The sequence below is a fragment of the Schistocerca gregaria genome, chromosome 8, assembly GCF_023897955.1.
Source record: "Schistocerca gregaria isolate iqSchGreg1 chromosome 8, iqSchGreg1.2, whole genome shotgun sequence".
In the NCBI taxonomy this organism is placed as follows: domain Eukaryota; kingdom Metazoa; phylum Arthropoda; class Insecta; order Orthoptera; family Acrididae; genus Schistocerca; species Schistocerca gregaria.
The window spans coordinates 320,307,537-320,320,781 of NC_064927.1; the positions used below are offsets into that span (position 1 = coordinate 320,307,537).

General features: G+C 37.1%; 1 long non-coding RNA gene across 2 annotated transcripts in view; it reads left to right on the plus strand.

Annotated features, from left to right (window-relative positions):
* LOC126284264 (uncharacterized) overlaps window positions 1-11,357 on the plus strand; it is a 32,291-nt gene extending 20,934 nt beyond the window's left edge. The window contains exon 3 of one of the 2 annotated variants that reach the window (XR_007551460.1): window positions 11,044-11,357. This is a non-coding gene — a long non-coding RNA (uncharacterized LOC126284264). Of the gene's footprint in view, window positions 1-1,225; window positions 1,322-11,043 lie in introns of those variants that run through there. The other variant, XR_007551461.1, reaches the window with a different exon arrangement.
* Window positions 11,358-13,245: the final 1,888 nt, after the last annotated feature.

Below are 13,245 nucleotides of genomic sequence, written 5' to 3' on the forward strand. Positions count from 1 at the left end.
GACGATGACACAAATCTAAGCATGGAGTTGCAACGGCAACAAGTGTTGACACAGAAAAAGTCCTGGATCTTGAGATTTTGACAAAATATGGTCAAGGATGCGCATGTGCTGTCGTGGATTGAGAGAGAGTAGAAGCCCATAAACCAAACTGTGGAAAAAATGAGGGAACAAGTGGAGGGATGGAAGTGGCTCCTGGAGTAAATATTTTTCAGCAAACTGAGGAAGAAAGTGGAGTTAGGTACATTCAATTCTTGGGAGATGGTGACAGCAAGTCTTTCAAAGCAGTAGTGTACAGCAAACCTTACAGTGTGCCCATAACTAAACTAGAGTGTGTAGGCCATGTGAAAAAGAGAATGGGTGCACATCTCAGACAATTGAAAATAAAACTTGGCAACCCAAAGCTATCAGATGGTAAAACAATAGAAGGTTCTGGCAGACTGACTGACAAGGCGATAGATCAGTTTCAGATTATTATGGCAAAGCTATCAGGGACAACACCAATGTTTTGCACAAGATAGCGAGAGCAGTGTGGGCTATCTACTATCATAAAATTTCAACTGATAGCAACCCCAAACATTTTTTGTGTGCTCCTCCTCCTGAGACATGGTGTAAATATAGAAAATCTGAAGCTGAAGGATCTCTGGCAGATTTTAAGCATAAAACCAGTGCACCTCAAGCAGTAATTGAGGCTCTGAAGCCTATGTTTAGAGATCTGGCCCATCCAGATCTGTTGAAAAGGTGTTTGTATGAAAAAACACACAACGTCAATGAATCTTTCAATAATCTTCTCTGGACTCGCATTCCAAATGTGTGTTTGTTGGCATGAAGACCCTACAGTTAGGAACGTATGACACTGTAATCACATTTAATAATGGATCTAGCGGCAGACTGAGAGTACTTGAGAAGCTGGGAGAGACTTTAGGGAAGCATACACTGAAAGGTCTTCACAAAGTGGACATCGGAAAAGTGAAAAAAGCTGAGGTTTCAGCAAAACATGTGACCAAAGAGGCAAGGAAAAGAAGGAGCCAGCTGTTACTTGATAGAACTGATGGTGAAGTTGACCTTGAATATGGAGCAGGGTGTTTTTAATAACATCATGTTACAATAAAGGTAAGAAATTTCATATGAAAACTTTAAACGTCCTTTTCTCAGTTTACACATATTTCACTACAAATGCCCCGTTTTCTCAGAAACCATTCATCCTATTGAACTGAAACTTTTACAGGGTCCTGCACAACTATCCAGTACTCCATGGATCTACAACCAAGAATATACGTTCAGCTCGCTATTTTTATGTATAATTATGTTAACAAAATTTTGGCAAAAATACAGTCACTGAGTAAAAACTTCGTAAAACCTTTTGTTTGGATGCAAAACCTTCCACTGTATATCAGTAGAATAAAGAGTCAGTAGTTAATATATGGCAGAAATTTCAAATCCGTACCTACAACAGTCTCTGAGATAATGGGTCATTAACATAGGTGAATTAACATGGGCGAGATAGGGGCCCAGGTCTCTCCTTAAGTGGAAACTGGCTTGAAAGAGCATTGGAGAAGAGGCACTGTGTACTACAGTGTTCTAATCAGTGATGTAAAAAACCTCCTTAGATAGAAACCACAATAACTTTTCTTGGTCATTCGTTTTATTTGATTGTAAACTGTCATGTTGTAATACTATTCGGCTTTATTTCGAATAACATTCAGAACAGCAGTTAAAATTGATTTCACCCATTTAATTATTTCTTTTCATAACCATAATAACTTTGCAAACCTATTATTTTCTGACACAGTCATTTTGGTAGAATTTTTTTATATTGGTATCGCACTTTCAGGCCCTTTAGCAGAATAATCTAAGAAAGAAACGATGACTCTTGGATATTACCATTTATTATCAGTTCTTTGTCATTTATCAGTCGTGGCTGGACTGACTGCGTCAATTTTACAATAATGTTACCACATTAAAATTAATAAAAAATGCAAATTAACCTATGATACTAAAATGGGTGCTACAAACGTATATTTAAGAATTTATATTGCAATCTACATTACAATAATAAGACAATCATGTAGTAAAATACCAGAGCTGCTGTTTTCATTGGCAATGAGTTACCATTCAGGTAGACACTGCATAATGACCCCAATGTAACAGCCCATAGCTGATGTGTCTGCAACATTGCATCATATTCTGTTAGTAGGCACTGACATGCTATAACAGTTTTTAGTTTTCTCAATAGTTATAGGAATCATGAGAATTTGGAACATAAATGTTTAGTGTGCTCACCGGAGGAGTTCTCTTCTTCTATGTTATACTATACAAAGGTTTTCCTTTTAGTACACACAAAATTTTAGTTCTGAATTGATTTGACTGGTAATGGCAGATTATCCTTAGCCAGAGCATTAAATAATATTAGGACCACCATTGGGAAGCTGTTTTCAGTCTTAGCTAATTGGCATCTTGGCCTGTCTATACCACCTTTGTAGCAAACGCTGTATTGATGAACTTCATTTCTCTTTCTGTATGTTTCTTGATTTGTCCTTGTGTAAACAAGGCAGTTGAAATGTTATTGGCTGAAAACAGTCACAAATCGTAATCTGGAAGAAATTGGTTTGCAATGTTCAGTCTTTTTGCATGAGGTAATGGTCCTCATTGTTTTCTTTTGTAACAAAAACACATTCTTACAGTCTGCAGAACGACCCCACAGTAACAGCCTGTAGCTGCTGTGTCTGCAACATTGCATCATACACTGTTAGTAGGTACTGATGTGCTATGACACTTTTTAGTTTTCTCACGAAGTATGGGCCTCATGAGAATTTGGAACATACATGTTTAGTGTGCTGTCACCAGCTTAACTTGGTATAAATGTAAAAGACCAGAAGCTTAACAGCTGCTGTGTCTCCAAGTACTCAGGTATCACTTTGGCAGCATCCTCTGCGTTTTGTCTTCATTAATTTTCATCTTGTTCATAATTAAGCAGGCCCTGGTCTCAGTGAATAAGGCTTCTACTTGTTGAGCAGCTTGAAGTAAATTTTCCTCTTTTGAGAATAAAGTTGTGTCATCTACAAACTGCAAGGTGTGTCCATTGGAAGCTATAACACCCTGTGGCACACCATGTTTTAACTTCATTTCGCCTGATTCTGCTCCTTGCACTGATACAGTCTGTCATCTGATATTTAGTACGATTCGAGAGTTTGTGAAACAGCCTCAATATCATACGATTTTAGCTTGCTGAGAATTGCCGTATGTGGGATACAAGCAAATGCCTTTATAAGGTAACAGAACACTAATGTTATAAACTCCTTGGTTTCAAAACACTGACTTATATTTGTAACTAAGTCAAGTACAGCTGTTGTTGTATACTTGCCCTCCTGAAAGCCGTGCTGAGTGTTATAAAAGAGGTAATTTCCTTCAAAATAATTTAACAGCCTATCTTTCAGTACGGTTTCCATCACCTTACCTACCTGTGATTTCATAGATATAGGCCAGTAGCTTGACACTTCATGGGGATTACCTTATTTGTATACTGGTACTGTGCATGTTACTTTCAGGAAGTATGGAAATTCCCTGGCATGGAGTCATTTATATATTACTACTGGCAGTGGTTGAGCAGTTTTGCAGACAGATCATAGATATAGGTCTGTAGCTTGACACTTCGTGGGGTTTACCTTCTTTGTAAACTGGTGCTGTGCATGCTACTTTCAGGAAGTCTGTAAATTCTCTGGCATACAGGCATTTATTTATTACTATTCACAGTGGTTGAGCAATTTTGCAGACTATAGTTTTTAGTATAGTACAGGAAATGCCATAAATATCAGGACTCCCTGAGTGTTCGAAGTAATTTACTATTTTTTATTATGTCTTTTGGATCCAAATTTCACAGCAACTGCTGGATCTGTTCTGAAGTCGAATTTCACTTACTGTGCTTGCTACTTTGTTTATAAAATATTCACTAAACTCATCTGGCCTGCACATACTAGACCAAGAGGTGGGCTTTTTCTTATATTTTATATTGAGATCCCATAGTGCATTGCTAGGACTATGAGCTTCTTCAATAAATCTAGCATTACTTTCCTAATTTGTTTTCTCTACTTCTTTCCTGTACACCATTTTTGCCTGTAAAAAACTGCAGCATAGTCTGTCCTTAATGCCAATACCTTCAGTGGCTTTAACTTTATCATTAGCAGTTATGTAATGCATTTTATTTTGGCCAGTATAGAGGTATACCAATCCTTTTAATTTGGCAGTTTTCTGTGTGTATTTTGATTTGGCAACTGGATATCTCTTCGGATTTAGTGGAAAATTTTCAACAAATCTGGCTTTGAGAATCTGGAACATGAAACTGAATATATCATCATTTGGTGCCAATTCTTCACATATTTTATGTAAAACTGTAGAACACACTGCAGTTTTGAAATCATCTAAATTTTTCTTTGTAATAACCCCACTTCTGAAGACATAATTTTAATGCTAGCTGAAAATTTATTTAGTACTTACTAAGTTTGTGATGAGCTTTATGATTACTGCACTGTGATCTGCAAGCATAGGGTCAATCATACTTACTTTGTAGTCCCAACTATTTAGGTTTGCGACAACTACATTAAGGCAAGATATGTAATGTACTGTAGCACTGAAACTGCATATTTGCGGAATAAGCAAGTGTAAATACGATATCGTCCAAATACATTATGATATCTTCGGAAAGTGTGAAATCGCGATAGTGCTGTACGAAGTGCTTTTGTTACACAATCTGAACACAGGATACGTGATCTCCTCAGCCAATCACAACACAGAATGGAAGCACATTACACGTTATGTAATCATCTAATGGTATCAGCACATTTTCAATGCACAAACACACAAACTACGAAAAAATTTTAAGAATATAACACGAATAAAATAGAAATTGTAATGTAGTGTACAGTGCCAACCAAAGCAATGCTGTAACACATCTATAATGTTGGGGAAATTGTAGGCGCCAGTTTCGCCAGCAAGCTCGGAATTGTAGACACTAGTCGTATTTGCAACATTGATTGAAAGAATTATTGTGTTACTTTGGGGGAGTAAAGTGTACCCGCTTCAACAAAAGAAGCAATGAAATATATATTTCTGCGATGTGCTAAATGGAACATACACTCAGCTAGGTAACCTGCGAAATGTTTGGCCTTTCTGCTGTCTCATGGGATGACACCATTCACATCCCACCATATTTTATCCACATTCTGTATGTGAATTGAACACTCTTTCATATCTACGAAGTTGAGACTATGGTTCACTTCAAGGTATCGAAACCCTTCAGTACCTTGACTGTTGTTCTAACTGAAGCAGTCACTAACGATCGTCGTCCCAGGATGAATCTTTCATTTTATCGTTCTGAACAACACATCTTTTGTCCGAAAGTCAAAGGTCACAAGGAAGAATTTTTTAGGTTCTCACTTAATTCCATCAAACACCCAAATTCCCACGATCTCACCGCCTTCATTGTGATTTCTTTTCCCAAATTTCGCTTCATCAGCCTAGACCTCTGCCTATGCTACAGATCAGTCTGTCACCACAGTAAGGTTTTTCGCTTTCACATTCGTTTGGCTACGCCATCTCACAACCAAACTGTTGCGTTCCAGCCTAACCTACATATCTGGCTACGCTACAGATTAGTCTGTCAACAGACTTTTTCTACCAATGCAAGCTGTGATCTTATGTCCCAGTAAACAATACCATCGGAAATCACGAAATATTCGGAAACCAGAGCCGAAGACAGTTAAACACACACCTGGATATCGGCGACCTATTCATAGAAAAATAGCGAAGTGTTTTAACAAGAAAGAATATAAAAGTCAGTACTACACTCTGAGGAGTTTACCACAAAACAGTATACACGACTAGAATTTATGATTTCAGTTGGTACCAACTGGTGGTTCCCGCCAACATTTAGAGCAGTAGAGCTGTCAGTATGGGGTGTAAAACAGGGCATCTTGCAGCTATTTTGCATGTGATGTACCACTAGACACATTACAATTGTAATTAATTAGTGCTTAAGTTATAAATTACGACTTCTTATTAACAAAATATGAACTAGTAAAATTTACGATGGTTTAGTAAATAATGTCACAATATCATCGTCCCCCGCCCCCTTCAATGTTCAAGGTTTATCTTCTGATGCTACATTCAACCTATACCATACCCTCAATAAATCTCTGTATGGAAATAACGACATATTCGGAATGGAAAAGCTATATATTTATCTCAAGCAATGTCATTGCTTCATTCATATCGATTTAAGATGTCGTCATATATTCCAGTCTAACTACATCTCTAACGAAAAATGGGTAACCAAAATCATATACAAAACCACAGCTCTACTTATTTCTACACTGTATGTATTTTAATTTCTGTATGTGCTCGACGAAATACGTTGTCGTTGGCTGAATAGATCACAGCTACTATGCGCGCTGTAATTGGCTAACAAGATCACGTATCCTGTGCTCAGACTGTGCAACAAAAGCACCTTGTACAGCGCAACCTCAATTTCACAGTTTCCGAAGCTATCGTGTCATAATTGATGGATTTCGTATTCATACTTGCTTATTCCACAATTATGCAGTTTCAGTACTACAGTTCATTAAAGATCTATCACAAAGACGTCGATTTCTTCTCGGTTTGTTGTGCTACAGTGTCTGAAAGTGCGACAACCTACATATAAAATTTTAACCGTCATTTTTGTAAACAAGAGATAAGAGTTATACAGCTTTAGTTTCTTTTCGTATGTTTTCAATTGCCAGTGCTTCTTTATGGTAATTTCCAAGAATGTTTGCCTGTCGAAGCCACAGGGTGCAATCAATAGACACCGAAAATGCGATTCTAAATTATTCATGCAAGCGTGGTGGCAGGCGTTATGAGCATGTTTATAATGGTCACTACAGCACACTCATTTTAGTTCCTCATTGCTAAGCCAGTGTTCATTTATTGAAATCACAGTGTAGTTTTAAGTTTTCCAGCCAATACTGAATTTCATTAAGTCTGTTCTTAAGAGACTGCACATTAATACGCAAGAATATTAAACTTGAACTTATCTTACTGTGATTTTCCTGTAGCCCTTCCGCAAAAATCATTGAAATGGGATGCAACAGCTGCGTTCCTCTTCCTCGGCATATGACCATTTCATGAGATTTCCAATGTTGACTACTTCTTCAGATGGTATGGTGGTGAAATTCTTGTCTTGTTAAGGAGATGAGTGGCTCCTACTATTTCTGCGAGTGTTCTCTTGTTGCCTGTGTTTCTGATGATAATGATTCTGGGGATGCTGCTGCCACTGGTGACTGTGATTAGATTAGATTAGATTAGATTTACTTTCATTCCAATTGATCTGTAGTGAGGAGTTCCTCCAGAATGTAGAACGTGTCAGAAAAAACAATAATACATGACAAATATTTACAACTGAAACAAATAAGCGAATGTAGCTTCCACAGGCCCCAAGTGGAATGATCGTCATTTTCTTTAATAAACACTATATGAAAGAAACATTTTACAAACACTCATTTACTAAGATCGCATTAATGCAATAAATTTAAAATTAAAAAATGTTTTTTTTTATTTGTAAGATAGTAAACATATAATAGAACTACTACAATACCTATTTACAATGAACACATTACTGCACTGAAATGGGCAGAAGCTAGATTGTTCTTATACATATTTATACACATACATATCATTTGCTTCTACTGAGAAATTCATCAATGAAGTAGGAGTTGACCACCAATAAATTCTTTAGTCCTCTCTTAAACTGAATTTCATTGGTTTTTAAGCTTTTTATGGCTGCTGGAAAGCTATTGAAAATGTGTGTTCCTGAATAATGCAGTATAATGTGCAAGAGTAAGTGACTTTAAATACTTGTCAAGATTATTCTTGTTTCTAGTATTGATTCCATGAATTGAGCTGTTGGTTTGAAAAAGTGATATATTTTTAATGACAAATTTCATTAAGGATAAATATATTGGGAAGCAATAGTTAATATCCCTAGTTCCCTAAACAGGCTTCTGCAGGATTTTCTTGAGTTCAAACCACAAATAACTCTTACTGCACGTTTTTGTGCCCAGAAAACTTTAGCTTGGCTTTATGAATTACTCCAGAAAATAATCTCATATGACATTATGGAATGAAAGTAAGTTCATTTTTATATCCCCTATGTCTGACACAATTTGCATTGCAAATAGAGATTTGTTAAGACTCTTCAGCAGTTCTGTGATGTGGTCCCCACAGTTGAATTTATCATTAAGCTGTAATCCCAAGAATTTAACACTGTTCACTTCTCCTATCTGCTTGTCATCATACATTAACCATGTACTCTTGGGACACCTCTTACAAGATCTAAAATGCATGTAGTGTGTTTTTCAAACTTTAGTGATAAAGAATTGGCTGCCTACCAGTGATTAATGTCCACAAATATTTTAGTAGCCGATTTTTCTAACACTACACTTGATTTGCTATTTATTGCAATGTCTGTATCATCGGCAAACAAAACAAACTTGGTATCTGATATTGTTACTGATGATACACAAGAAAAAGAATGGCCCTAAAATGGAACCTTGTGGGACCCCACATGTAATTAGTTCCCAGCTGGATGATGCATGATAGATTGATACATGTCTCTTTCCTAATAACACCCTTTGTTTCCTGCCAGAGATATAAGAATTGAACCACTTTGGAGCATTTCCTGTTACGCCATAATATTCTAATTTGCTTAAAAGGATATTGTGATTTACACAGTCAAATGCCTTTGACAGATCACAAAATATACCAGTTGCCTGCAACTTTTTGTCTAATGAATTGAGCACATTTTCACTGTAAGTGTAGATAGCCTTCTCAGTACCAGAACCCTTTAGAATTCAAAACTGCGACTTTGACAGTTTGATATTTGTGATAACATGGTTATAAAGCCGATTGTACATTACCTCTTCAAAAATTTTTGACTGTGCTTGCAGAGGTGAAATTGGACAGAAATTTGATGCTATTTCTTTATCTCCCTGTTTAAACAGTGGCTGTACCATCTTTTAGCGTCTTCTGTAATATTATGTAAATAAAAATGAAACCTCTAGTGGTACGCTTAAAAGCATACTGACACACCCATTTAGCACATAATAAGTGCTAAACTATATCTTATTATAACCTAAAATAACTTATCTTTACGAGAACACCAAAATTCGAACTAGTAGCCTGGCTGCAGGGCTGGTGTTGCCACCAGTGGTTATGGCTCTGCTGTTGACTAGTTGCTGCTGCTTCTGATAATTGTTTTGTTTTTGTTGTTGCTGATTTAGCTGCCGCTAGTGCTGGTTCTGCTGAAGTAGCAGTAGATGTTGAGTTTGTGATGGCTGCTGCACTATTGTTTCTGGTTGGCAATCAACAGTTGCTCCTGCTATTATAGACACATCATCCATTGGTTTTTTTTCTAGCTGCGGTCAACAATTCCAGAATTTTGAAGCTGAGAAGTCTCTTACCCAATCTATTTATGTCCATTCCATGCTTTGCGAAGCTTTCTCTCTGCAGGTAGTCAACAGGTAGAAACCGAGAGTTTTGATACATTTTGCAGATCTTCTCAAACTGTTTGTTGACCTTAATGATTTCTCGTTCTACTTGCAAATCTTTTATAAGGTTGTATCTACGTGGTATTCCAATGACGATCATATTTTTGCTCTTATTAGAGTCCAATACTGCCTTCAGATTTTGGACAGCACTAGACAAATCGTTCCTATAAACATCGTTGGCACGTCCCCCCCCCCCCCCCCCTCCACTATTATGACCGGGCCAAATATCTCACAAAATAAACGTCAAACGAAAAAACTACAGAGAACGAAACTTGTCTCTAGCTTGAAGGGGGAAACCATATGGCGCTATGGTTGGCCCACTAGATGGCGCTGCTATACGTCAATCGGATATCAACTTCGTTTTTAAAAATAGGAACCCCCATTTTTTATTACATATTCGTGTAGTACGTAAAGAAATATGAGTGTTTTAGTTGGACCACATATAGTTCACTTTTTTAGACGAACAGTTGATAAAAGGTAGGTTTTTTAAATTAAAATACAGAACGTAGATGCGTTTGAACATTTTATTTCGGTTGTTCCAATGTGATACATGTACCTTTGTGAACTTATCGTTTCTGAGAACGCATACTGTTACAGCGTGATTACCTGTAAATACCATGTTAATGCAATAAATGCTCAAAATGATGTCCATCAACCTCAATGCATTTGGCAATACGTGTAACGACATTCCTCTCAACAGCGAGTAGTTCGCCTTCCATAATGTTGGCACATGCATTGACAATGCACTGACGCATGTTGTCAGGTGTTGTCGGTGGATCACTGATAGCAAATATCCTTCAACTTTCCCCACAGAAAGAAATCCGGGGACGTCAGATCCGGCGAACGTGAGGGGCCGTGGTATGGTGCTTCGATGGCCAATCCACCTGTCATAAAATATGCTATTCAATACTGCTTCAACTGCACGCGAGCTAAGTGCCAGATATCCACCATGTTAGAAGTACATCGCCATTCTGTCATGAAGTGAAACACCTTGTTGTAACATCGGTAGAACATTATGTAGAAAATCAGCATACATTGCACCATTTAGATTGACATCGATAAAATGGGGGCCAATTATCCTTCCTATCATAATGCTGCACCATTCATTAACCCGCCAAGGTCGCTGATGTTCCACTTGTTGCAGCCATCGTGGATTTTCCGTTGCCCAATACTGCATATTATGCCGGTTTACGTTACTGCTGATGGTGAATGACGCTTCATCGCTAAAGAGAATGCATGCAATAAATCTGTCATTGTCCAGAAATTTCTCTTGTGCCCAGTGGCAGAACTGTACACGACGCACAAAGTCGTCGCCATGCAATTCCTGGTGCATAGAAATATGGTACGGGTGCAATCGATGTTGATGTAGCATTCTCAACACCAACGTTTTTGAGATTCCCGGTTCTCGCGCAATTTGTCTGCTACTGATGTGCTAAAACACCTAATTGGACATCATCATTTGTTGCAGGTCGTGGTTGACGTTTCATATGTGGCTGAACACTTCCTGTTTCCTTAAATAACGTAACTATGTAACTATCTGACGAACGGTGCGGACACATGGGTGATGTCGTCCAGGATACTGAGCAGCATACATAGCACGAGACCGTTGGGCATTTTGATCGCAATAGCCATGATACCGACCTTTCCCGCAGTTGGTAAATGGTCCATTTTAATATGGGTAATGTATCACGAAGCAAATACTGTTCACATTGGCGGAATGTTATGTGATGATACCTACTTTCAAGTTTGTGACTATTACAGCACCAAGTATCACAAAGCGAAAAAAATGATCCAACTAAAACATTCATATTTCTTTACGTACTACACGATTATGTAATAAAAAAGGTGGTTTCTATTTTAAAAAAAAACAATGCTGTTGATATCCATTTGACCTATGGCAATGCCATCTAGCGGGCCAACTATAGCACCATCTGTTTTCTCCCTTCAAGCTAGACGACTTTCATTCTTTGTAGTTTTTTCGTTTGATGCTTATTTCGTGGGATATTTGGCCCGGTCACTATCAGTGGACCACCCTGTATATTCGTTTGCATTTGGTGAAATCCCAGCTGTTAGTCTTTTTATGATTTCGAACATAGGTACCCTGGTTTCACATAACTACGAACATTTACACAATGTTCTTTATGTAATACTTTTGCTAGTTCACACACATGGCTACCAGTGTGTTTGTTTACAAAAGGTTTCTGTCAGATCTTTTTCGTCATATTTGTACCTTCAGGGCTACTTTTGTTTGTAATTTCGTTTGCACACATTTTCTACACTTGTGTCTATCTCTGGGACACTAAAACGGTTTTGTGCTGGTATTTGGAACACATATTCGCTGCGTTTTCCGTGGCTAAACATATTAGGCTTAATAAACTCCTCATAATTTCTGTTTGGCGTAATTTGCGATGTATTTGCACTGTTATAATTCAATTCGATTCAATTTATTAGCGTCCTTGTAGTATTCATTAAAATGACATAGGACTTGTCAATAAACATTACAATTTAAAATACATGTACATGAAAATTTATAATTGAATTTACTTGTCACTTAGACATTACAATTTTAATAGAACTATAAGAACATTGACATAAAAATATACATGTAGGATAACAACGTACAATAAAAAAAGCTAGTGATTCTCACATCAAAGATTATTTTCATTCTTACATTAACACTGTTTCACACTTTCATAGAAACAGCAAGTATTTAAATGTGAGCAATTACACATATTTATTATCTCAGGGAAATATTAACTGCACTTTTATTGTCAATGATTCATAAACTCTTCAATACCCTAAAAACTATTCCTCAATAACATGTTTTTTAATTCTCTTTTAAGTATGAGCAGTTTTCATATTATTTTTAGTTCTTTGGGGAGAGCACTGTAGAGGATTTTGGGTTGGTATAGTACACTTGGTAAGGAATGAGGAGGTTCTACGCAGAATCGGAGAGGAAAGGAATATGTGGAAAACATTGATAAGGAGAAGGGACAGGATGATAGGACATCTGCTAAGACATGAGGGAATGACTTCCATGGTACTAGAGGGAGCTGTAGAGGGCAAAAACTGTAGAGGAAGACAGAGATTGGAATACGTCAAGCAAATAATTGAGGACGTAGGTTGCAAGTGTTACTCTGAGATAAAGAGGTTAGCACAGGAAAGGAATTCGTGGTGGACCGCATCAAACCAGTCAATAGACTGATGACCAAAAAAAAAATAGTACACTTTTATGATACATTGCTTTTTTATGAATTTCTCTGTGGAAATCATTCCTATTCCTTGTTTGATAGTTGTGAAATTATCTGTTTAATGTAGAAAATTACTCGTGTTCCTTTAAGAAACATATGCTTTCATATATGTATAAGGATGGTAGTGTCATGATCTTTAATTCCTTGAAATCATGCCTACAAGAGTTTCTATATCCTATACCTTTTATTAATCTGACTGCCTTCTTTTGTAGTCTAAATGAATGTTTTGTTAGACTGTTGTTCCCCCAAAACTATACACCATATCTTAATTAACTGTACATCAATGAGAAATAAATACAACACTGTTTTAATATTACACGAGCTTTTAATCATTCTAAGTATATAACATGTTTGACTTAATTTTTTGTTCAGTGATATTTCATGCTTTTCCCATTTTAAGTGTTCATCAAACCATACAT